This window comes from Lynx canadensis, chromosome B1, assembly GCF_007474595.2.
Source record: "Lynx canadensis isolate LIC74 chromosome B1, mLynCan4.pri.v2, whole genome shotgun sequence".
In the NCBI taxonomy this organism is placed as follows: domain Eukaryota; kingdom Metazoa; phylum Chordata; class Mammalia; order Carnivora; family Felidae; genus Lynx; species Lynx canadensis.
In genome coordinates this window covers 39710605-39735139 of record NC_044306.2, presented here as the reverse complement: position 1 = coordinate 39735139, position 24535 = coordinate 39710605, and the positions used below count along the sequence as shown (strand labels likewise).

The 24535-nt window shown below is 42.1% G+C and overlaps 1 protein-coding gene across 3 annotated transcripts in view; it reads left to right on the top strand.

Moving 5' to 3' along the window:
• The first annotated feature begins 13168 nt into the window (after positions 1-13168).
• The window catches only part of CSGALNACT1 (chondroitin sulfate N-acetylgalactosaminyltransferase 1), a 345395-nt gene continuing 334028 nt past the window's right edge, over positions 13169-24535 (top strand). The window contains exon 1 of one of the 3 annotated variants that reach the window (XM_030312497.1): positions 13169-13245. The gene's annotated coding sequence lies outside the window, so the exon portion shown is untranslated. The remainder of the gene's footprint in view (positions 13246-24535) is intronic. The other 2 variants (XM_030312495.1, XM_030312499.1) reach the window with 2 other exon arrangements.

Sequence of the window (24535 nt, the reverse complement as noted above, 5' to 3'; positions counted from 1 at the left end):
CCCGTGTCGGGCTCTGTGTTGAGGATGGAGTCTGCATAAGATTCTCTCTCTCTCTCTCTCTCTCTCTCTACCTCTGTCCCTTCCCACTCTCTCTCTCTCTCTCTCTCAAAAAAAAAAAAAAAAAAAAAAAAAAAAGCAAATTCCTTAACCTTAGTCCCAGAGGATCTAATTCCTTGGGGCTGAGGTGAATCCAGAGGTTTGCTGGAGCCAATTTATACTGGCTCTTTAGAACCAACTGTTAAATTTTAAGGAATTTTATAAGCCAATTACTAAAAATCATTAAAAATTAAATTATAGAAACTTACTATTAAGTAAATTATGTTAAAAACAAAGGTAATATATACTCAAAATTCATTGCTTTCTACATACTTTACCATGCTTTACCATTATCTACACTCTTGAAGTTTTGTCCATTATATTTGTGTGGTGGAAATGCTGTATAATGGTGCACCACACGCATCTTTCCTCAACTGTACATTCAGTGGCAGCTTGAAATGGGTCACGTGGGACATTTATACCGGGAAATTGGCGAATTTCACTCAGTAACCAGAGTTAGCTGTTGTTTTGTTTATTGTCTAGACTTCAGAAAGTGATGGAGACAATGTTAATGCAGGTTAAATTTGAGCAAGTCATGTCTATGGCTATTGCATTGTGAATAGTACAGAGTTATACAAAAACTGTTATACAATTCAGCAAATAAATCTCTCACATTATTTTTGTTAAATTTTTTTTTAATGTTTATTTTATTTTTGACAGAGAAAGACAGAGCATGAGCTGGGGAGGGGCAGAGAGAGAGGGAGACACAGAATCCGAAGCAGGCTCCAGGCTCCAAGCTGTTAGCACAGAGCCTGACTCGGGGCTCGAACTCACAGACCGCGAGATCATGACCTGAGCCTAAGTCTGATGCTCAACTGACTGAGCCACCCAAGCGCCCCTCTCACATTATTAAAAAATGTTATTCCATTTCAGTTTTATTCATTCATGTAAATGAAAATATTAACCAACACTCATGTCACTTGTTTGTCAACTGCAACCATTGGCCAGCTGTAGATCGAGTTTGGCAAAAATCAACCAAGCATTCTCTAAGAATGAATTAGATTTATGAAATTTACAAAAAAATAAAAAACATTGAATATATTATTATCTGTATATTGTGTACTACACATCTATTTTATTAACAGAGTATATTATTTATGCATGTATAAAATGGCTATATTGCTTTGTTTTTTGGCTATTTGGAAAACTAGTTGTTAAACATTTTCCAGCACACCTCTGGGTGAAACACAAGAATCTGCATTTAAAGGATCATTTCAGGTATTCTTATGTCTACCAAATTTGGAGAACCAATGTTTTAGCCATTGAACAAAAAGATCAGGATCATTTAATTGGTCTCCAAAAGTTCTTCCTGATTCTTAACTAAAAGCAAGATACAGAATGTGTTCTTTCAAATACAGATGCCTATTTACCAAGTTATTAAATTAATTTTAAAAAGTTTTATAGAGGTATAATTAATATACAACAAACAACACATATTTGGAGTGTACAATTTAAGTTTTGACATTACCAAGTTCTGACAAAACCATTACTACAATCAAGATTGTGAGCATATCTATCACCCTCCATTGTTTTCTCATGTCCTTTTACAATTCTTCCCTCTACTCCTTTCTGCCCATTCCATATACAAGCAATCACCAATCTTCTTTTTGTCACTACAGAACAGTTTGCATTTTCTAGAATTTTATATAAATGAAATCATACAATGTTCTCTTTTTGGTCTGGCTTTTTTTCACTGGACATAAGTGAAATTTATTTTGAGATTTATCTATGTTGTTCAGTGAATAGTTCATTCTTCTTTATTCTGAGTAGTATTCCATTGTATGGATATACCACAATTTCTTTTATTTTGGAAGAATGAATTTCTTTATAACCTGGGAGTAGGGAATGAATGAGTTCCTTTATAGTATGAATGAATTTCTTTATAACCTGGGAGTAGGGAAAAACTGCAATTTCTTTATTCATTCAGCTGTTGGTAGACATTTGGGTTGTTTCCAACGTTTGCCTATTACAAATAATGCTATGAATATTTGTGTACTAATCTTTGTTTGGACGTGCATTTCCCTTTCTTTTGGGTAAATACCTAGGAGTGAAATGGTTGGATCACATGGATGATATGTGTGTAACTTTTAAAGAAACTGCCAAACTGTTTTCCAAAGTGACAGAGGCCTTTTTTTTTTTTCTCTTTGTTTGATGGTGAAAAAGTATGAGTACTTTTGACATTGGGTCAACATTTTTTTGTGAGCACTTCAAGCAAGCCAGTAATGCAACACAACTCAGATTATATTCTTAAAATAATTACTTAGCCTTTAGTTAGTGGGAGTGGGAGGAAACTAGTTTATAGTAATGAACTTTGTATAGAGTAAGAGTCATTTAATTGACGTCACTGGTTGGTGATAAATTTTGTTTGAGCTTATTTTCCATTTTTCTATAATTCTTGTTTGCACTTCTGTTTCCTTTGGTGGTTTTCTGAACCCGAGAACATCTTAGGAGGTATATTAAAAGGTTTAAAATTTTAGGTAATAAACAACTCATTCACTTTAGTAAACATTATGCCATATATTATTTGGTTTCAGAAAATCAGCTGAAGGCAACTAGTTACTATTTAGCACATATGCATTAACAAAATCCTCAACAGAGAAAAGTGTGTGTGTGTGTGTGTGTGTGTGTGTGTGTGTGCGCGCGCGCGCGCGCACGAGCGCACGCATGGTGTTTATTTTCCCATTCCAGAAAGTTGTCTGTTTCAAGACTAGTCAGACCAATTACATTTTACTCAGGCTAACTGGGGCCATCGTTCTGATTTATTTTGGTGATATGTTTGTCTCCTCTTATGGATTGTTCCTCTAAAAAGCTGCCTGGCTGGCCTCTTGATTTATCTGTCTCTGAGTGATCCCTTTGGAGAAAGAAATCCAAAAACTAAGGCTGGTATGCTATTATTATACAAATGGGGTTTACAACCCCCCACATCTGAAATGGCATAGCCACAATTAATGTCCAGTTGAGCATAACTAGAAATTCAGAATTGCATCAGGCTTCTTCGAGGAGATGACCACAGGAACCCTAACTAGGAAACACTTTGTCATGTAAGTGTGGCAGCTCCTTAATGCTTCAAAATATGGTATTATTTCCCAATTTTTCTCAGAGTGGGTTGCTTGGTGGCAGGCTTGGAAGGGGATGAGCCTTGCCAGGGATGATGCTAGCTCAAGCTGTAGAGAGATTTCCAGGGAAATAGGTGCCAACAGTCTCTTCCTTCCCTAGAGAAAGAGGTGACAGGTACGAATCACCCAAGAGTTGATGGACGAATGCCCAATTTTAGATTCAACTGTGATGTCGTATTGTCAAATTATTTGCTTTCTTATTTTATCTGTAATCACTGTATTACTCTAAAAGAAAATAGAAATGTACAATCAACAATAAGCAATATTTCCCCCTTTCCTGGGAATTATCCTCCAGTGCATAGCAGAGGTTATATACAGTAAACGTCTTCAAAAAGCTCTTTATCAGTGAGGGAGCAATTTATCTCTCTCTTCCCAATCAAGATAAAAGCTCTATCTGGAGGGAAGCACTGTTTACAGATTTTGGGACTGGTAGTCTTCCAAGATGCTAGTACAAAAAAATTAGGAACGAGAAGTATCTGTTCTATGAGAAGGGAAAGAAACAAAAAAGCTTCTTTATTTCGTTAGGTAAACACTTTTAGTCTGACTCCAGTTGTTGGCTTAATGAATTGAGAATACATAAATGACGTTGATTATCACCTCAGAGTACAAAACATGTTATCATGTGACTAAAGAATAAAGCAAATGACTGAAGAAGCCGATCCATGAATTCAAATCCTGTTTAACTTTCCATTGTAATCCTTTGTCACACTTCCTGACAAATGTAATCAGTTATATTTAGAACATTAGAAGAACACATGGAGCACAGCAGAGGAGCACTAGACTCGGAGTCAGGTGGCCTAGATTCTGATTCTGGATTTATCTTGTTCTCAGAGGAGAGTATTGGAGAGATAAGTGGCTCCCAACTTTTCTACCACAAAGAATCAATTTTATTATTTTTTCCCTGTCCATGATGTTTTGAAAGATTTTATTAGTTATCTAGAGTTCTTTATCTCAGGCCAACACACAGGAACCCAGGGGTGTGTCCATGGGGAAAGGAAACTAATCTGGATGTGAATCCTGGCTCCCTGGGTTACCAGCTATATGACCTTGGGAAAACTATATAAACTTTCTAAGCTTTGGGTTATTCATAGGGCATGGCCAGTATAAAATATTTATGGCTTACAGCAGTATCTGAAATATGATAAAAACCAAAATCTTAACAATTGTAATATTATTGTTGTTGTTGATATTATTATTATTATTTGGACTAACGAGATAGAAGAATTGGTTCTTCTGAGAGTTGACTAACTGTCCCATTCACAGTGCCCAAAGGCATCCAGCAGACCTTGGTCTGAGTGGTGTTACTGTACCTTTAAGAGGGTGTGGGAGTGCACAACAGGAGTTTGGGTGTAGAGATGGTACTCTTTTTCAGGTGCAGAATTCTAGCTAATTTTGCTCCAGTTGTTAAGGTTGGAACAAGATTCAGTTAGGAAGTGGAGGTGGATGGAAGTGAAACTGAAAAGAAACCAATGAAAAACCAAACTAAGAAGCAATCAAGGCCCGGGTCAGATAGACAGGCTTGAGAGCAGAGGTTGTTCTTAGAGGACTTAGACCTCCCTAAAACCAAGCCCAATCCTTCAAACTGCCTGTAAAAGGAAGATGCTAAGGGTGCAGCTGATGGCAGACGGATGCTCACAGAGGACACGGAGTGAGGGCAGCAAGGCCAATGGCATCCCTGCTCTATGTTGGGCTGTGGTTCTTAAATATGGTGAGGCCATATTTGTTTATGACAAAACTCAGGGTTGAACACAGCTAGGTCTGCAGATTAAAGGTCTTGAGAGCCGATAGTAAAAATGACTTTTTCCATTTGTAGTTACATTATTTATTTTATTCCATCTCTGATCCATCCCTACTTGAACCAAAGATTCACTGTTATTAAGAGGATATGATAAATTTGCCTTATTGATTGAATTAATGCTATGATTGTAATGGTCAAAAACAATCAGGATAAGTGAACATATAGGCACTTACGCACTGTTCATGGTTTCTGGCTATTGCTTCCTAGGCTGAGATTGATGATACGCTAGATACTCTGTGCGTAGGGACAGGGTCACCATTCACATCCCAGAAAGTCCTATAATGTCATCAACAGCGAAGCAACTTAGGTCCATTGTAAAATGTCAGTGTAACTGCACGGATTTTATATGATTCTAGGGGCGCCTAGGTGGCGCAGTCGGTTAGGCGTCCGACTTCAGCCAGGTCACGATCTCGCGGTCCGTGAGTTCGAGCCCCGCGTCGGGCTCTGGGCTGATGGCTCAGAGCCTGGAGCCTGTTTCCGATTCTGTGTTTCCCTCTCTCTCTGCCCCTCCCCCGTTCATGCTCTGTCTCTCTCTGTCCCAAAAATAAAAATAAGCGCTGAAAAAAAAAAAAAGAAAAAAATATATGATTCTAGTAAAAAACAGGGAAACTTAATATTTGGTTAGCTGATGCTGTCCTATTGTGGACAAATATACCTTTTTCTTATTTTTATTTTAAATACTTTTAAATGTTTATTTATTTTTGAGAGAGAAAGAGAGAGAACGTGGGGGAGGGGCTGAAAGAGAGGGAGACAGAGGATCTGAAGCGGGCTCTGTGCCAACAGCAGAGAGCCCGATGCGAGGCTTGAACTCACGGATTATGAGATCATGACCTGGGCTGAAGTTGGACGCTTAACCTTTTGAGCCACCCAGGTGCCCCTCAATATGCCTTTTCTTTTTCTTTTCCTTAAAAAAAATTTTTTTTTTTAACATTTACTTATTTTTGAGAGAGAGAGAGAGACAGAGTGTGAGCAGGGGAAGGGCAGAGAGAGACGGAGACACAGAATCCGAAACAGGCTATAGGCTCTGAGCTGGCAGCACAGACTCTGATGTTGGGCTCGAACTTATACACCGCAAGATCATGAACTGAGCCAAGTCAGAGGCTTAACCGACTGAGCCACCCAGGCACCCCAATATGCCTTTTCTGTTGGGTTTTTGAAATGATGATAATGGCTCATCTATAGCTAAAGTAACTTATTTTTAAAAAAATATTTATTTATCTTGAGAGAGAGAGAGAGCACAAGCAAGTGCCGGGAGAGAGGAGGGAGAGAGAGAATCCCAAGCAGGCTCCACACTGTCAGCACAGAGCCCGATGTGGGGCTCCATCCCAAGAATCGTGAGATCATTATATGAACTGAAACTGAGTAGGATGCTTAACTGACTGAGCCACCCAGGAGCCCCTAAAGTAACTTAACAAACCTAGTAGAGGCTATGGAACTTTATGCTTGTAACCATCACCTACCTCTTGAAGCTCTCTGGCTCCTAGGGCACCTCATAGTTCTCCTTCTTGTGAGGAGAACCTTCCCAGTTTCCTTTACAGAACCTCCTTTCTTGGCCCATTAATTCTAACATTTCCCTCATCGTGCTCTCAGCACCTTCTTTCATTTTATGTACTTTCAATTGTGCTTTTCATTCTCACTTAGATGATTATATTTTGAATGTGGAAGACCCACCATTCCCTCTATTATCTCTGGTCTTAGCCTATCCTAAGTTCTAGATCTCTATTACTGATTTATAACCATACCTCTCCTCTGGGATCTCCCACAGATACAATAAGCTTAGCCATTTTTCACACTAATTTTCCTGTTGGCTTAAACCAACCATAATCATCCTCACACCCTCATCCAGAGCTGGGGGGCATGCTGACCTCCCTTTAGGGCCTCACAGAGGACTTCTCAGAGGTGGACTCTGAGTAATTAGAGTTCTTCCAGCAAGCAGGAGAGGCTGTTGATTCTGTAACTAACAGTGTCTGCTCACATACACACATTCCCATTTCACTAAAATTCATATGATAAATTCCTTATCTGGCATTCAAAGTCCCCCATAATCTAGACTCAGGCCACTTTTGGACTTTGACCTTTCTCCCCAAATGTCCCCTTTGTTCTGGCCATTGCGGACTACCATTTTTAGGACATGTACATTGCTTTCCCCTCTCTGCTTCACTGGTCAGGCATTACTTCTTGATGTTCTCCTATTTCTCTGTCCATCAAAATACTACTCATCTTTCAAGATGTATCTGAAAAGCTACTTCTAACATGAAGTCATCCATGGGCACCTCAGGGATCTCTCTTTCTTTTTCTCTCCTTGAATTCCTGTAATACTCTGTTTGGCCTTTCCTACTCGATTTTGGTTTCCTTGAGGTTAAGGACCATACTTAATCATTTTTGGAGTTTCTGTGGTGCCTGGCACACCCTAACTGCCTAACTTACTGTTATTGGATGAATAATGGTTTGACTAAACCATTTTCTGGTCGTGTTTACAATAGAGCCAAATATGTCTCATAGAGCAGGGGAAGTGATATTGGCATCATCTAGCTGAAAGCAAAGCTTTCCCTCAGATGCACATGTCTGTGGCCATACAAAATGAATCCTTTGTGTGCATAGGTTTTAGACACATGTGAAAAAAGAAAAGGAAATATCCTTGTTTCTGAAGTTGGTAAAGCTTGTTTTCCACATCATCTTTGCCTTTCTATGTCTTTTTCGCTTTTTGGTGGGTATCCTACTTGTTTCTCTTTTAGGCATTTCTTATATTTGGACCTATTGATTTAACTATCCTTGCCCTTCCTGTCACCAGGCCATATTCCTGTACAGTGTTAACATTTTATACAATAGCTTTGCTCTTCTTATATCCTCGAGTACATTTTCGTACATCCTATTTCTAGTGTGGGCAAAAGAGATTCTTATAACAGTGTGTATTGTTGGAACATATTCTCTTACTTATTATTAAAAAAAAACTTTTTTAATGTGTATTTATTTTTGAGAGAGAGAGAGAGAGAGAGAGCACGAGTGGGGAGGGGTAGAGAGAGAGGGAGACAGAATCTGAAGCAGCTCCAGGCTCTGAGTTGTCAGCACAGAACCTGACGTGGGGCTTGAACTCATGAACCATGAGATCATGACCCGAGCTGAAGTCAGACGTTCAACTGACTGAGCCACTCAGGTGCCCCGAAACATATTCTCTTATTAATGGAAATCTTGTCAAAATGTGTATTTGTAGCAGTGAAAGGGCACAGAGTGAAGCCTGCATGTGGGACAGGACTTTGCAGATGTTGACTTAAACGATAAATGATCTATTTTTAAAAAGATTTTATTTATTTGTTTTTATTTTAGAGGGAGAGAGCAAGTGGAGAAGAGGCAGAGGGAGAGAGAGAGAGAATCTTAAGCAGGCTCTCCACTCAGTGCAGAGCCTGACCCGGGGCTTGATTCCACATTCCTGGGATCATGATGTGAGCCAAAATCAAGAGTCTGATGCTTAACTGACTGACCCACCCAGTACCCCAAGGTTTTATTTTTTTAAAGTAATCTCTACATATAACATGGGGCTCGAACTCAACCATGAGATCCAGAGTGGCATGCTCTGCTGACTGAGCCAGCCAGGCACCCCATAAAGGATCTGTTTTTTTTTTTTTAATGCTAATAATGCTTGGAAAGAAATCCAATAATAATTAAAAATAGTATATCCACCAGGGTGACAAAATTGAAACTGTAGTGAAAACCAGAGATCTGAGTCATCTGAGGGACATGTTGGAGTATTCCTGGTTTTCAAAAAGAAAGGCCTGTGTGAGCTTGATCTGCACATGGGTGAACTAGTGTGACTACTGTAGACATAAAGGACTGTTTTGAGCTGATCTCGTTTAGATATCTGGATTTTATGTCAGGCGGACGTAGACAGGTGTGGCTGAGTCTCTGGTGCTTCCCTACTTGTGTTTTTCCACAGTTCCCTCTGTAACCCTTTTGTTTTCTTCTAGAGATGGGGAGCAGCAAAGCTGAATGCACAGTAGAATGGAAAGTCAACCTGTGAAGCACCTGGTGTAGTAGACGACTCTCATGTGAGCCCTGTTCTGCTGTCCATAGCATTTCCCTGGGAGCTGGCCTGGTCAGCCTGCCATTTGGAGAAGACAGCTTGGTAGGGGCACCATGAGGAAAGCAGAGCTTCTAGGTCTGCTTCTGCACTGACCCCTAGAGAAACGGCATGGATAACGGAGAGCATAAGATTGAAAATACTATGAACCAACTCACTCACTGATTTTGATGTGTATAACTAAAGATGTGAATGTAAAATACGCAAAATAAGTGAAAGTCATCCCTTATTCAGTCAACAGGTTTTAATTGAGCCCCACTGTGTTTGAAGAATAGTGTTTATGGAATGAGGTCTTCAAGACGTGGGATTTTTTCCCCTTAGGAAAAAAAATTTGCCTTTTTGGGTCACACATTATTTATTTTACTCATTTTAAGTGAAAAAGTATCTGGAAATATATTGCGTATTTCCAAGATTTCTGAAGTCGACTCTAGAATATAATTAGATCCCATCTCAATGACTCACCACTCCCAATAGTGCCATCTGGCTAGTCTTTACCCTTGCGTACAACACACCTCTTCCATCTAATGAGCTACCTCAGACTACATAGCACATTTGCTGTGATCTAAGAAATCAGATAACCCTGATTATTGGAGCTATTTAAAGTAGGAGTCAACATGGCTTGAGTGACTGCCTGAGAGTGTCTCTTAGCAAATAAAGTAAGTGAGTTTTACTTTGAGCATAACATAAACTTTACAACTGCAATTTCAGCTCTTGGATGGCTCTGGGTCAAACTTCTCAAGGATCCTGGTGAGGCTGAAAAGTCTGACTTTGAACTGTGAAATATGTTTGCACTTAAAATTTAATATCTATGCAGGATACATTTAAAATAAATTATTAAACAAATGACATACTATTGTGTATATATTTTGCATTTTATAAATGTAACAGTTTGACACCTTATGTATTGTTTTAGAATATATTTTTATATGGACTGGTTTTTACCTCAAGTAGATAAAATCAATCCAGCATCTTACTTATTACCAGAACTTTCTATGTATTTCTGTACTGTTACCACATTACTAGCACAATATGAAGGTGGAAGCACCTTTATAACACGCTTGGAAATTCAAATAATATATTCTGATTCCTAAATCATTATGCTTATGAAAAATGTTTCCATAAGAACACCACAGCTGAAACCTAAATCCATGTAGAAACCTTTTTTTTTTTTTTAATTAAATCTTAAAAATTGGCTTTTAACATCTGGGCTTGGTGTTCAACCTGCTTATTCTGGTCCTTTCGTCTTGGAAGTCTAAAGGAACCCATTTTTCAACCGGTTTCACTGTCAATTCTGCTAGGTGTCATTACAAGCCGGAAGCTGCAGAGGCAAATTGGTTGGCCTTTTCCCTCATACAGTGCTGCTTCTGCTAATGATGAGCACTAAGGGTGACTGATACTGCTTCATAATAGTGTCTCCCAAAATAATAATCCAAATAATATCTACTAAGTAATAATTGAATAATGCATATATTTTCATTTTCTTTAACATTTATTTATTTTTGAGACAGAGACGGAGCATGAGTGGTGGAGGGACAGAGAGAGGGAGACACAGAATCCAAAGCAGGCTTTGAGCTGTCAGCACAGAGCCCGATGTGGGGCTTGAACTCACAGACTGAGAGATTATGACCTGAGCTGAAGTCGGATGCTTAACCGACTGAGCCACCCAGGCACCCCTAATTGAAATAATATTTACTTTTCTAGTACCTAGAGGTACTAGATACAAAAATGTGTCTTTTCTCACATATGCTCTTGGTTTTGTAGTTTTACTGCTTTTTCTTTTTTTAATGTTTATTTATTTATTTTGAGAGAGAGAGAGAGATCATGAGCTGGGGAGAGAAGGAGGAGAGGGAGAATCCCAAGCAGGATCCTAGCTCAGCGAGGAGGCTTGATCTCACTACCCTGAGATCATGACCTGAGCTGAAACCAAGAGTCTAATGCTTAACCGACTGAGTAACTCAGGTGCCCCAATTTTTATCGCTTTTTCAATCACCTTATTTTTCATGTACTGATTATTGTTAAAATGTACCTATAGGCACCAAACCCTTAGCTAGCATTGGCTTTATGACTTTTGATATAGAAATGTATACTGGTACATATTGATGTGTACATTGTTGTGCTGATATATGGGGAAAACTTCTTCAGGTACCTTTACAAGTATGTTATGGTCCCCTAAAGGAAACGTAATTAATCCTGAAGTGACCTCCCTTTTTCTTCTAGATGACAAGAATAGAGACAGTTGCAGCGATGGGATTCCTCTTCCACTTTCCACAAGCCAGTCCACGTGAACCTAGAATCTGAGTCCACAAGTGTGCCAGCATAGGAGTCCTTGGCCCATCTTCCAAACCAGATTCCTCCCATTCACCCTATTATATAGAAATTCTGGAGACATCACTGAACAGAGAGATGGAAGAAAAGGAGGAAAGAAAATCAATGCTTTAACAACCCATCTATCAATACATGAAGGTATAGGAATGTTTTCATGACAGTTGGAAAGGCTCTGAAGGGGTTACTTGATTACCCAGAATACTTGACTGTGCAGGCTCTAACCTTTACACAACTCACCTTTATACAAACTGCAACCTCCATGGGCCCTTCTGCACAAGGGGATCGTCATATGATTTGTCTCACCAGGTTGCTGTGAGACAATATAGGAGGATGCTTGGCCAATGACTTGTAACTCCATATATATGGATGCTAAGTTAACTATTTATGACCTCCGTAACCTTGCCACATTTTAGGGGCAACAGCACAACAGACATTGTGTTTTTCATTAATTTGATAAACACCTGCTTCTTCCCTCTTCGTGAAATCCCAGTCGAGTTGCTGTTGGGGGCCTTATGTTACAAGGGGATTAACTCACTCAAGGGGTGTGGGGTGGCTACAGAGCCATCTGAAGTCCCAGGGCAGCGTGGCTTGGAAGAAGGATGATCCTGGGTGTGTTAGGGAGTCCTAGTAGGAATCAAGGCTTGTTTCAAGGATGCTTCTTGCCGGTACATACGTGCTTGCTAGCTGCTTGAGGACTGCCTGCTGACCACAGGACTCCTCCCCTGTGCCCACATAAAGTCTGGTGTCTGGAAATCTCCCATATGGAGTCTTTGAGCATTCTGCTGGTCAGATAGTAGAAAGGAGCACCACACTAGGACTAGCTTCTAGCTCTGGTTCTTCAAAGCCTCAGCCATGGTGACTCTACAAGGTGCATCTGTAAGTGGAGAGGTGACCTCTTTCGGCTGATTACCTCCTTCATCGTACTGAGAATTGGGGAACATAATACCCCAAAGTCCCTCTCCCTCAGAGTCGTGCTGGAGCACTTAAAAATAAAAGGCACCCATGGCCCCAGGGAGTGTTTGCGTGTGCGCGTGAGGGGCTTTTACTACTCAATAGTCCACTTGCCGACTTCCATCCTTCTCCACCCTCCCCTCCTAGGCCTCCTCAGTGGCCATCAGGGATCCCTACAGACATCACTTCTCCACAGGAGTGGGGTCTCAGAGCCAAAGGGTTTCTGACCTTCGCTGTAAATAGAGGTTCCTTAATGAAGATGTTACAAGTGACCAGGGCCGCAAAGGATTAACTCTCCGAAATCCAATTTACAAAGTTTTTGTAAGTAAGTCGGCCCATGGAGGGGAAGGCAGACCACTGGGTGCGGGAGGGAGTGGGCCTGGGAAACTCTGTCCAGAAAGAGGATCACACCCCACCGCCTCTCTCCCGGGGTACCGGCCGTGCCGCAGTGTCCCAGCCCCTTCTCTCCATTTCTCCACATCTCGGCGCCAGTCATTGCAGGGGACCCCTGGACTCCGGGCGTGCCCCCTGCAGATACCGGGCAGGCTTCGGCCAGGGCGCCCCGCTCCGACGGGGCAGAGGGACGCACTGCAGAGGGACTGCTGGGGAAGCGGGTGGGCGCAGCCAAGCGCGACCCCCGCCCTGCCGCTGCAGCGCGGGCTCACGGCCGCCGGGCTCCCACCCGGCGGTGGGGCGCCGGGGCTTGGCCGCGGTTCAGCCCGCCCGCCGCCGCCGCCGCCGCTCCCCGCCCCCCGGGTCCCTGGAGGCTCCGCGGCTGCCGGAGCGGGAGGTGGAGCCGAGCCCGCGGCAGCCGCGCAGGAGGGAAAGTTCGGCGGCGGCAGGAGCAGCAGGGGCCGGCCCGGCAGCCCGGAGGGCGCCTCGGGGTGAGTCGGGTCCCCCTCCCGGGGCCGCCAGGCATGGTGCGCCGCGCGGGGGCGTCGGTGCGGCTCGCGGGTCCGCACAGCTCTGCGCGGCTTCCTCGCGCTGCCCAGCCCGCGACCCCGGGTGGCTCGTGCTGCGGGGGGGAGACTGAGCCGCGCCCGGCCTCCAGCCGTTCCCGGCTGCGGGGGTGCTGCGGGCGCCGGCGGGGGAGGGGGTTCCTCGCCGCGGCGGGGGGCTGGGGCCCGGGCGGCTCGGCCCCGCGGAGGGCGCGGCGCCTTCAGGTGGACGCGCGAGGACGCGGAGCTGGCTACCAGGGAGGGTCCGCGGCCGCCGCGCGCGGGCGGTCACTTCGGCTTCGCCACCCTCTCTTGTGGCCTTTGGCTGTTTAATTGCTTTCTCGGGCATCTGCTAAAAAAGTATCCTCACACGTGCCCGCGGGACTACTTTGCTGGTGTCGGTGTATTATTTTTGCGGTGATGGAGAGGGTGGAGGGGGCGTGCCGAGGGCGGCCGGTGGGCAGCGTGGTCTGCTGCCTGGGAGCGGGGCGGTGGGGAATGTGTTCGAGGGTTACCGCGACCCGCAGGATGCCCCGAGCAAGTGTTTCGTGCGGTCAGGGGAGAGAAGCTTTTCGAGGACGTGGTCTGGGGGGAGGTGAGAGTTTTAAAGGTCCGGGAGGAGGAGGAGGAAAGCTGTACAAAGAGAAGGCAAAGTTGTTGTTTCCGCGACACTTCCTGCACCTGCACTACCGTCAATGATTTTGAAGTTATCTTTACATCGATGAGCGAAGAAAGAGCGATGGGAGAGGAAGAGATTTTCACAGCACTGTACATGCCGAAACAGTGAGGCTTGGGAAACACTAATGAATACTGGAGTGCTTATTTCGCAAACTCCACTCTTATTCTGATTTCAAAGCCTCGGACTAGTTTTTACTTAAATGTCGTTAGAGAGGTCTAGATAAAATAAAGATAATGAACTCCTCTTTCACATCGTTTTACTAGAATTTTAAACTTAATCCCACCGGATTCCTTGGATTTTGTTAACATAGTTCATACAAGAAAGCCATAATTACTGTAGTGTTACTTGCACAATGAGGATTAATAAGCCCTGTGCAGGATTAATAAACCCTGTGCTGTCATGTTGCTAATGGGAAGGAGGGAAATCTTTCAAACTTGGAAATAGAAGCATAAAGGAAAAAAATAAAGCCTTAGTCATAAAACAGTGACTCGAATACGTGTAATAGTGCATAATACGATATGGGATCCTGTGTTGTGTTCCCAGAGAATGTCAGTTCCTGGAAAGCAAGAGATGGGACATTATTTAATAATTTCTTTGCATTGAATTACCATACTATATGTTCTCTAAATTATACAGTATTGAAATGCTTTAATTCTGTTCATCTTTGTGTTCCAAATCTCATATGTCTGCTTACAGGCAGTATTAATGGAGTTCAAAGCAAACTCTCAAACTTTGGGATTCACCAATTTATAGTGAAGTGAACATTTGCTTTGGTATCCCAGGTACCTACCTGGGCTCCAAACAGCCTCTCCCATTTATTAACTGTATAACCTTGGGCAAGTCACTTACTCTTTCCCAGCCGTGCTTTCCTATTTTGTAAAATGCCAGCAATATTCCTCACCTTATGGAGGTGTTAGGCAGAGTGAAATAACATTTAGGATCTTATCCCTATGCCTGGAGCACAGTAAGTACTTTGTAAATGTTGTCTGTCCTTTGTCTTCCTTTATTTTCAGGAATCCTCAACTCTGGTATGTTTTCAACTTTTTTTTTTTTTTAATTTAAAAACCTTTCTGTGCAATCTTATTTTTCCATTCGTTCATGCATTCAACCTCATTTTGCTGAACAACTTCAGATGCTCCCCTTTGTGGGTGTTTGAAAATGAAGAGAACACTTTGAGGGTGGGGTGGGCAGTACTTCAGGTTTTTACTGTTGGTAAGAACCCATTGTAAGGTCGTAATATGGTGAGTTGTACTTCTCAGTCTTCATATTATTCTAGCTGTCCTCAGTGTAACATGATTACATTGAAGAGGAAGCCCTGTGCGGACGCTCATCTCTCCTGTTTACCCTGTCTCCGTGCCTGGCTCAGTGCCTAGCAGGGTGTAGGGGCTTAATAAACATCTGTCAATTTGGACACTGAATGTAATGAAGTTAGTCTTCAGGTCACATCCTTTTTTTTTTTTTAATATATATTCCTGATGAAAGGACCTTGGGATTCTAAATGATAGCCCTACTATATTTTAAGGCTAATAGAGGTTATTAAAGAAGCAAAGCTCAGGTAGACTTTATTACCTATTGATTTTGCCCTCATGATGAAGCAGTCTTAGAAAATGGATAAAGCCAAGTTCAAGCAGCAGCTTCACCACTAGGGGCCTCCTCTGCCTAGTGTATCACCTTGGGTGGGCGTTTATTGCCATTATTCTGTCCTTTAAGATAGCAAAGGAATTTAACTAACTTGGTTTTTGACATGGAGTACTTTATTAGAAAAGGGCAACCTTGTGTGAAAAGCATTACCAAAGTCCTGAAAAGAAATGAAAGCTATCTTAAATGATGGATTCGGTACTATGTTAGAAAAACTTTAAAGGTTTAAAGGAGATTTGAGAATTGGGCTTTTTACTTTGTACATCCTTATATTCAAACTTTTAAGAAAATTGTCTAAATAAATATATGATTTTGTTAGAGCATTTTCAAGTTTTTTTAGGTATGTCTTTGATGAAGCTTATTTTTACCTTTTAATGTGTTAAATTTCTTTTTAAATGTTTTTATTCATTTTTGAGACAGAGAGAGACAGGGCATGAGCAGGGGAGGGGAAGAGAGAGAGGGTGACACAGAATCTGAAGCAGGCTCCAGGCTCTGAGGTGTCAGCACAAAGCCCGACTCGGGGCTCAAACTCACAGACTGCGAGATCATGACCTGAGTCGAAGTCAGACACTCAACTGTCTGAGCCACCCAGGCTCCCCTTTTAATGTGTTTAAAATTGCTTTATTTCCTAAACAGGTACTTGTAGCACTAATAATAATACAAGTTTATCTTCAGGAATGTTATCCTGCTAGTAGGAGCTTCTCGTCTCTCTCTCTTTTATTTTTAAAGAGGCCACATTAAGTTCCACCTTTAAAAAATATGTTTCATTACATTCCAAGACACATTATTGAAAGGCATTTTTCTTCTGTGAGGTTTTGAAAAGAGCTCTTATTTCAAAATTCTAATCTGAATGAAGTTAGTCATTGAGACTGTTGAACAACTCAAAGGTGTGTTGGTGTTTTTGTCAGATGTAATTTGCTATTTGGTAGAAAAAATACTGACAATGTATGTAAGCAAACATTATTACTGAAAATATTGCCATATTGTTTGCAAGTGAATAAGAGAATATTATATTCCAGGTTTTCTGTGAAATTTAATTACAATGGCAAACTAAACACTGTTAGTCTGTAAAGTAAAATTAACAACAGTTAGAGAAGAGTTCAGAGCATTGCATTGTAGGCCCAACCTCTTGCCAAGGGATTTCTTCTCTTAGCAGGAAGTCTCTGAGTTCAAAAAATTATCAGATATCCAATTCTTTATTTTTTAAAAATTTTTCTTATTTTTAAAAATGTTTATTCACTTCTGAGAGAGAGAGAGAGAGAGAGAGAGAGAGAGAGATGGAGAGAACATGAGTGGGGGAGGGGCAGAGAGAGAGAGGGAGACAGAACCCGAAGCAGGCTCCAGGCTCCAGAGCTGTCGACACAGAGCCCAATGTGCGGCTCGAATTCATGCACTGAGAGATCATGACCTGAGCCGAAGTCGGATGCTTAACCGACTAAGCCACCCAAGTGTCCCAGACATCAAATTCTGATTTTTATATGGTGGGATTTTAAAACAAGACAATCTGATTTTCACTGTTTTTCCACCAAGGTCTAGATCTGGACTCTTTAGGGAATAACTTTTAGGAATAACTTTTGTGTAAAGGTCATAGATAATTTATATTATCACTTTTCTTTAAGTGAAACACGTTTGGATTATTTTTAGGATTCTGAGCACATCAAAAAGTTACACAGATCTCATTTGCATAAACTAATGCTTCTCCAGAACTGCAAGAGTATTGTTTTTACCCTCATACATCCAGCTGGTAAAGGTGTGGCGTCCCCCTGTCTCTCCTTCCCCAGCTGAAGCTGGGTCTAAGCCACAATGATAGGTATAGAGCCAGATCCAGGATGAATTTTCATTTGGGCAAGAGCCCCTGACCTGACCAAGATTGCAGATGCTTGAGGAAATGAACATCTTTATACCTGGGAGTATTTTTAGCAACCTGCACTGGGGAGGTGCCTCCTGGAGGGACGGAAACGGCAACTGTGTGCTAGAGTTTGCAGTGGCGTATTTGGAACCCATTACTTAGTGAAACATTACTTTGCCACACAGATAATTTTTGTTGTTGTTTTTAGACAATGCAGAACCTAACATTTGGGTATCCTGGGGCCAGATATGGTACTTTCATTATCAGACACAGAGACATTTGAGTTGATGGAGAAAGAGGGAAACAGGAAGCAGGGAAGAGGTAGGTAGGAATTGTCTATTTATACCCAACAAGAGAGTCTACCTTCTTTTCATGTTCCCACGTGGTCCATGGCTGCGCAGCTTAATAAGAAGTGTTGTTCACTGGTGATTTTGAGGTTTACTCATCTACTGTGTTGAGGCAGTTACTGAAATGATGATCTTCAGCTTCAGGTCCTGGGTACTCCCCAAAGTGACTTTCTACTCCTGTCTCCCATTTGTTAGAAACTTGCTAACTTTAGTGTATCAGTTAATACATGTAAACACAGCTGCTGCTAGCCCGCGAGGTACCTCCTTATGGTGGACGACCCATGCCAGTGGATTGGGCTTCAGCCCCATTCACTTGCGGCTGGGCTCTCTTGTGCGGCACAGTGTATACAACTGTGTGTGATGCTCTTGTCTGGAGAAGTGGTTAGACCAGTGCCTGGCACATAGTTCATACCACTGTTGGTGGTGGTTGTTACTATTTTAGTATTATTACCCATGGTATTGCTTGATGATCATTGTAGTTCCACGGTAATCTGGAATAGATGATTCAGGTGAATTTAGTGCTTATAACATTTGCAGAGGTAAGTGATTCATGTCGGGTTTCTTGTTGCACTTCTGTTAGAGTTCTCCTCAGGGGATAAAATGGCTACCACTTAGGGCCACTGAACCACACGGCAGCTGCTCTGCTAAGTGTGGGCCACGAGCCTCTCATTTAATCAGCATAATCACCTTAGGAAACAGGCACTATGAGTGTTTGCATCTTACAGGTGAGGAAACTAGGGTTTGGAGAGGTGTGTTACTTGTCCTAGGTCAGTTTGTAAGTTCTCTGCCTGGGCCGGGAGTTCACATCTGCCAGGTCTGACTCTAGGACTTGAGCTCATAACCTCTGTGCCATCTTCGAGGATGTGGAGAAAGAAGAACCCTCTTGCACTGTTGGTGGGAATCCAAACTGGTGCAGCCACTCAGGAAACAGGGAGTTTCCTCAAAAAGTTAAAAATAGAAGTATCCTACAATCCAGCAATCACCCTACTAGTTATTTACCCAAAGGATACAAAAATACTGATTCAAAGGGACACATGTACCCTAATGTTTATAGCAGCATTGTCTACAATAGTCAAAGTATGGAAACACCCCAAGATTGATGAATGGATAAAGAAGATGTATATGATGGAATATTACTCAACCATAAAAAAGAATGAAAGAATGAAATCTTGCCATTTGCAACAACATGGATGGATGTAGAGAATATAATGCTACGTGAAATAAATCAGAAAAAGGCAAATACCAGCTGATTTCACTCATATGTGGCATTTAAGAAACAAAACAAATGAGCAAAGGGAAAAAAAAAGAGAGGAAAACCAAGTGACAGTTTATTAACTATAGAGAACAAATTGATGGTTAACAGAGGGGAGGTGGGTGGGCAGAGATGGGTGAATAGGCAATGGAGATTAAGTAGTACACTGTGATGGGCACTGGGTGATGTAAGGGAGTGTTGAATCACTGTACACCCGAAACTAATATTACACTGTATGTTAACTAACTGGAATTTAAGTAGAAGCTTAGAAAACCTCTGTGCCGTCTTTTCTGACATGAGTACTCAGTGAATTGGCAGTCCAGAAAACATCTTAGTGTTCTGAGGGTTAACAAAACATGAAAACTTTGATTTTCCTTAGATTGTTGTACTTATATCTACTTCTGGGCATGACAGAGCAAGATGACAAGTGAATTTTTATCGGGAAGTCTACTTCAGCACTTTTTATTTATAGATTTTTATGTGTAGCTTTTTCTTGGAGCTCAAAATACAGTACAATGTGGTGCAACTTATTTCTGTACGACATTTAACTTCTTATCAAGGCACTTTGTGGGCTTCTTGTAAGCAGAATATATGAATAAAATCAAGTGTGTGGGTTGCAGAATATTAAAGTGTGAAGGCTGGAATCAACCATTCATGCATTCATCCAACACATATTTATTATTCCCCTCTTAGCTGAAGGCACTCTGCTGGACACTACAGAAATGGCAAGTTGTGGAAGATCTCAGTAGGGAGGAAAGCATTTGAGCCTTGGGAGCTGGGCAATCCCGGGCTTTGAATCCCAGCTCCACCACTGACTGACTGGGGCTCCTGGTCCCATCATTGAACATCTCTGAGGTTTAGTTTGTTTGTGTGCCTAGTGAGGTTAATAATAATATCTTCTAGGCTGTTGCAAGAATAAAAGGAGCTGTAAAGGGAAAGAGCAAAGCCACCAGACATAGTAGGTGCTACGGATAACGGCACTCTTCTCCTCCTTCCTTCATATATGTCTCTTTTTGCCCTCTCCCTTCTCTCTCCTCCTGCCTCCTGCCTTAGAGGGCGTGTGGAAGAGATGAAAATATCTACATTCAAGGTAGGCTGTGATGAATTCTTCTAAAATGTCAATTTCTGGTTCTCCCTCTTGAGGCCTGGGACAGACCTGGTGTTGGGTGATCCGTGAGCTGGTGCCAGTGTAGGATTTGTGTCATCCTGGATTGCCACCCAGGCTGGCCAGAAGGGTATGAATTCAGGAGGCAAAGGCAGCTCAGAGCCCAGGATAAGGGCCTATGGTTTAGAATACGGTTGGGATCCAAGGAGTGTGTGTGAGGCTATTTTGAGGAGTAGCTGAGAACTCAGGTCTCATGAAAACTGGAACAAAACAGAAATGAAATTGGAGGTGGGCTGCATAGAAAGGGTCTGGGATCTAGATAGAGAGCAAGGCAAAAACATGAGCAGCTTATTCTTGAGGGACACATGGTTGAGTCACGTGGCTTTAGGCTGGGTGGGCTCTGATGAGGAGCTAGGAAGAGGTCTGCAGCCTGTCTGCATCCCCACGTTGGTGCATTGCCTATTAGATGCCTCTAGCTCCTTGGTCTCCTACTGCAGGGTTTTTCCAAAAGCAGTGCATCCTCTTTTAGCAAGGAGCTAAGTAAAAATTATTAGTTGTTGCCAGTTCTCCTCCAGGTCTTTGAGAGGTAGCTGGAACCACAGGAAAATAAGCTGTTCTTTTGGTTCCCAGTCAGAGATTTGGTTACATACACCCAGATCTGTTTCACAGAAAGGCAGGGAGCCAGGTCCATGGGGCCCAGGATAGAGTCCTGTTGGCATTTCTGTAGAGTGGGCTGTATTGTAAGATCAGGGAGTGTTTTTAGAGAGATGTTCCTAGTGGTTTTATGGTAATGAGCCACCTTGTTTGGTGTCCAGGGCAGATGCTGTGTGCGGTAGGGAGGGAATGCGGGTTTTACAAAATCATTACAGTTCACAATGTCTGCCTCAGCCAGGGAGCAGGAGGCCTTGACTCATTATTTATTATGTGTTGGCACATAAGCATAAACCAGTCCTTCTGTGAATAAGCAAACAGAACCTGCCCAGGTGCAAAAGAAGCTTGATTCAGGGTTTTTTAAAAATGCAAAACATTTAGAAACAGTATTGAATTGGGGAACAGTTTGTTAAAAGCAAGTTACTGTAACTTTCAAAAGCCCATTTTATAGAATTAATAGAGCGTCTTGAAATGAAATGACCAAGCAAACTTAAAAAAAAAAAACAAGTGGGGCGCCTGGGTGGCGCAGTCAGTTCAACTTCCGACTTTGGCTCAGATCATGATATCCTGGTTTGTGAGTCGAGCCCCACGTAGGGCTCTGTGCTGACAGCTCAGAGCCTGGAGCCTGCTTCGGATTCTGTGTCTCATTCTCTCTCTGCGCACCCCCCCCCCCCCGCTTGTGCTCTGTCTGTTTCTCTTAAAAATAAATAAATGTAAAAAAAAGTATTAAAAAAACAAGAGAAGGATAGCTTGGTGGGAAGAAGAATAGTACCTGAAATGAAATCCAAGTTAGTTCATATGGTTCTTGGGAAGATTAGGGGAATGAATGTGTACACTGAGCCCTTGAATAAGTGAGAAAATGCAGGAAACAGTGAACTGCATAAGGAAGCAACACTTCAACGAATGGGTTTGGCCATTGGAGTCCATTCACCCAGCCTCACAGCTCCACTCTCTCTTAACTATGTGATCTTGGGCAACTTACTTAATTCTTTTTTTTTTAATATTTATTTTTGAGAGAGAGAGGGGGCGGGGGGAGACACAGAGTCTGGAGTGGGCTCCAGGCTCTGAGCTGTCAGCCCAGAGCCCGATGCGGGGCTTGAACTCACAACTGCCAGATCATGACCTGAGCCGAAGTCAGATGCTTAACCGAGCCACCCAGGTGCCCCAATTTACTTAATTCTTTAGATCCCACTTTTCTCATCTATAAAATAAGGGTAATAGTTCTTATCTTACTGGATGGTGTGCTTATTGGATTGATTTAGATAACGTATGTAAACTGCTTAGCATATGGTAATAAATCATACACATCAGCTGTTATTACTACACGAACACACAGGAAGGAAGCACGGAAGAGAAAACAAGGATCAAGGAGCATTTGGAAGGCTAGAAGGAGCATTCTTTATTTGCCATGGACCCTGAATTTCTAATTCTACTCTTGGAAAGTTCTAATGTCTTAAGTTCTAGATGATTATAATCAAATATGTCTTGAACACCTACTGTGTATATGTCACTGTGATAAGATGATTGGGGGTGGCCACTAATCCCAGAAAACCACCTTTGATATCCTTATGTAACTTACAGTTTTTGACTGAGAGGAGCAAGATGGTGACTGAGACTTAATGTTGAAATAATGGATTCCTAGTGTTCCTTGGCTACTTTATTATTATTTTTATTATTTTTTTGATTTTTTAAAATATAATTTATTATCAAATTGGCTAACATACAGTGTGTACAGTGTGCTCTTGGTTTTGGGGGTAGATTCCCGTGGTTCATCACTTACATGCAACACCCAGTGCTCATCCCAACAAGTGCCCTCCTCAATGCCCATCACCCATTTCCCCCTCCCCCCCCCCCAATTAACTCTCAGTTTGTTCTCTATATTTAGGAGTATCTTATGGTTTGCCCCCCTCCTTCTCTGTAACTATTTTTTTCCCCTTCCCTTCCCCCATGGTCTTCTGTTAAGTTTCTCAAGTTTCACATGTGAGTGAAAACATATATCTGTCCTTCTCTGACTGACTTATTTCACTTAACATAATACTTTCCAGTTCCATCCACGTTGCTACAAATAGCATGATTTCATTTTTTTTCGTTGTCCCTTGGCTATTTTAATTAGCTGTCCAAAAGAGAATAGCTGTCCTTTTCTTATTTCCCATCTCTTCTGTATACAAATGGATAGGAAATAAGTACTTCTTCTTGGGCCATCATAGATGTGACTCAAAACACCCAGGATACCTTTGGATATCTTATTTGCATAGACATAAGATTTATTTAAATATTATCTGTAGTTACATAATGAGGAACCAAGGGAGGAGACTTGTGTTTTGTTGGGGGGTGGGAGGGAGGGAGGAGTTTCTTTGGATGTACCTATGCCCTGCACGCTCGGGCTTTAATCGAAAGTATGTTCTTTGGTGGGAGATTCCTTTTGTTTTTTCACTAAATTCATGGCCCATACATTTCTGGGCCTGAATAACTGGAGTGAGCTCAGTTTGAGGAATGTGTGTGTGTATGTATCTCTCTTCCAGATGGAGGTGTCGACAAGTTGCTCCAGAAGGAGACTAGATTAGTGGAGGAAGGGTTCCAGAACTGACTCACTCTGTGGCCACGAACACATTCTTAATCCCTAAAGTAGGAATTTACTCATTGAGGCCCAGGGGCCATTTGAATGCAAAGCAATGAAATTTATGGACTGTGAATGGATTCATCAATCCAAATGGTGGTTGAAGCCAAAATCTGAACATGAAACTAGTAATTCTGTTGGATCAAGTAAGCTGATCCAACATCTTGGGTCTTGAGTTGTCTCAAAATGTTTTTTATGTGTTTTCTTTCTTTTCTTTTTTTTTTTTTTTTAAGAGAGTATATATTGTCCACTTAAGTAATTAAAAATCCTGAGGATGTTTTCTATGCGTATCCTTGGGAATACAAGAAAATTTATCCAATTGCACTGGAATTACCTTTTTGTCTGCCTCTGAGAATGAGTCTGGACCAATCCCTGGGTCATTATTAGTGTGGATAATACAGGCCATGAGAATATTTGTTTAGACCCTTTATGCAGGGCAGGTATTTTCATGCTCATGTTCTGGGGGAAATGAGGTAGGAGTAGTTGCAGGAACTGTAAGCTTTTTAGGTTCTCTCCCACTCAAGACAGTGGCTTCAGAACCCAACTGTAGAAATTATTTGCTCACTGACTGCCTGGACTGTGCTTTCTTTTCCATCCTTTGAAGATGGTGAATTTCATTGATGGCCAAAGGGTGACCAGTGAGTGTTTATACTTTTCACCGGAGTGGGGGCAGGTGGGTGGGTGCTGGTCCTTTATAGAACCTTCTGATTGCCTGAAAGCATGAAGGGTTGTTTATTCGGCTTGTGGAGATGGTCCAGCTTAGGGTGAAGATGCATGGGAGGCACCTGCTTCTTTAGATTCCTTTCCCTGGTCTCCATAATTGACTGTTTGCTTATTCTTGGGGCAAATGTTATGCCAGTGTGAAATGGACAGGTATTACTGCTATTCTTTTTTTTTTTTTTAACGTTTATTTATTTTTTCGACAGAGAGAGACAGACCATGAACGGGGGAGGGTCAGAGAGAGGGAGACACAGAATCTGAAACAGGCTCCAGGCTCTGAGCTGTCAGCACAGAGCCCGACGTGGGGCTCGAACTCACGGACGGACCGTGAGATCATGACCTGAGCCGAAGTCGGCCGCTTAACCGACTGAGCCACCC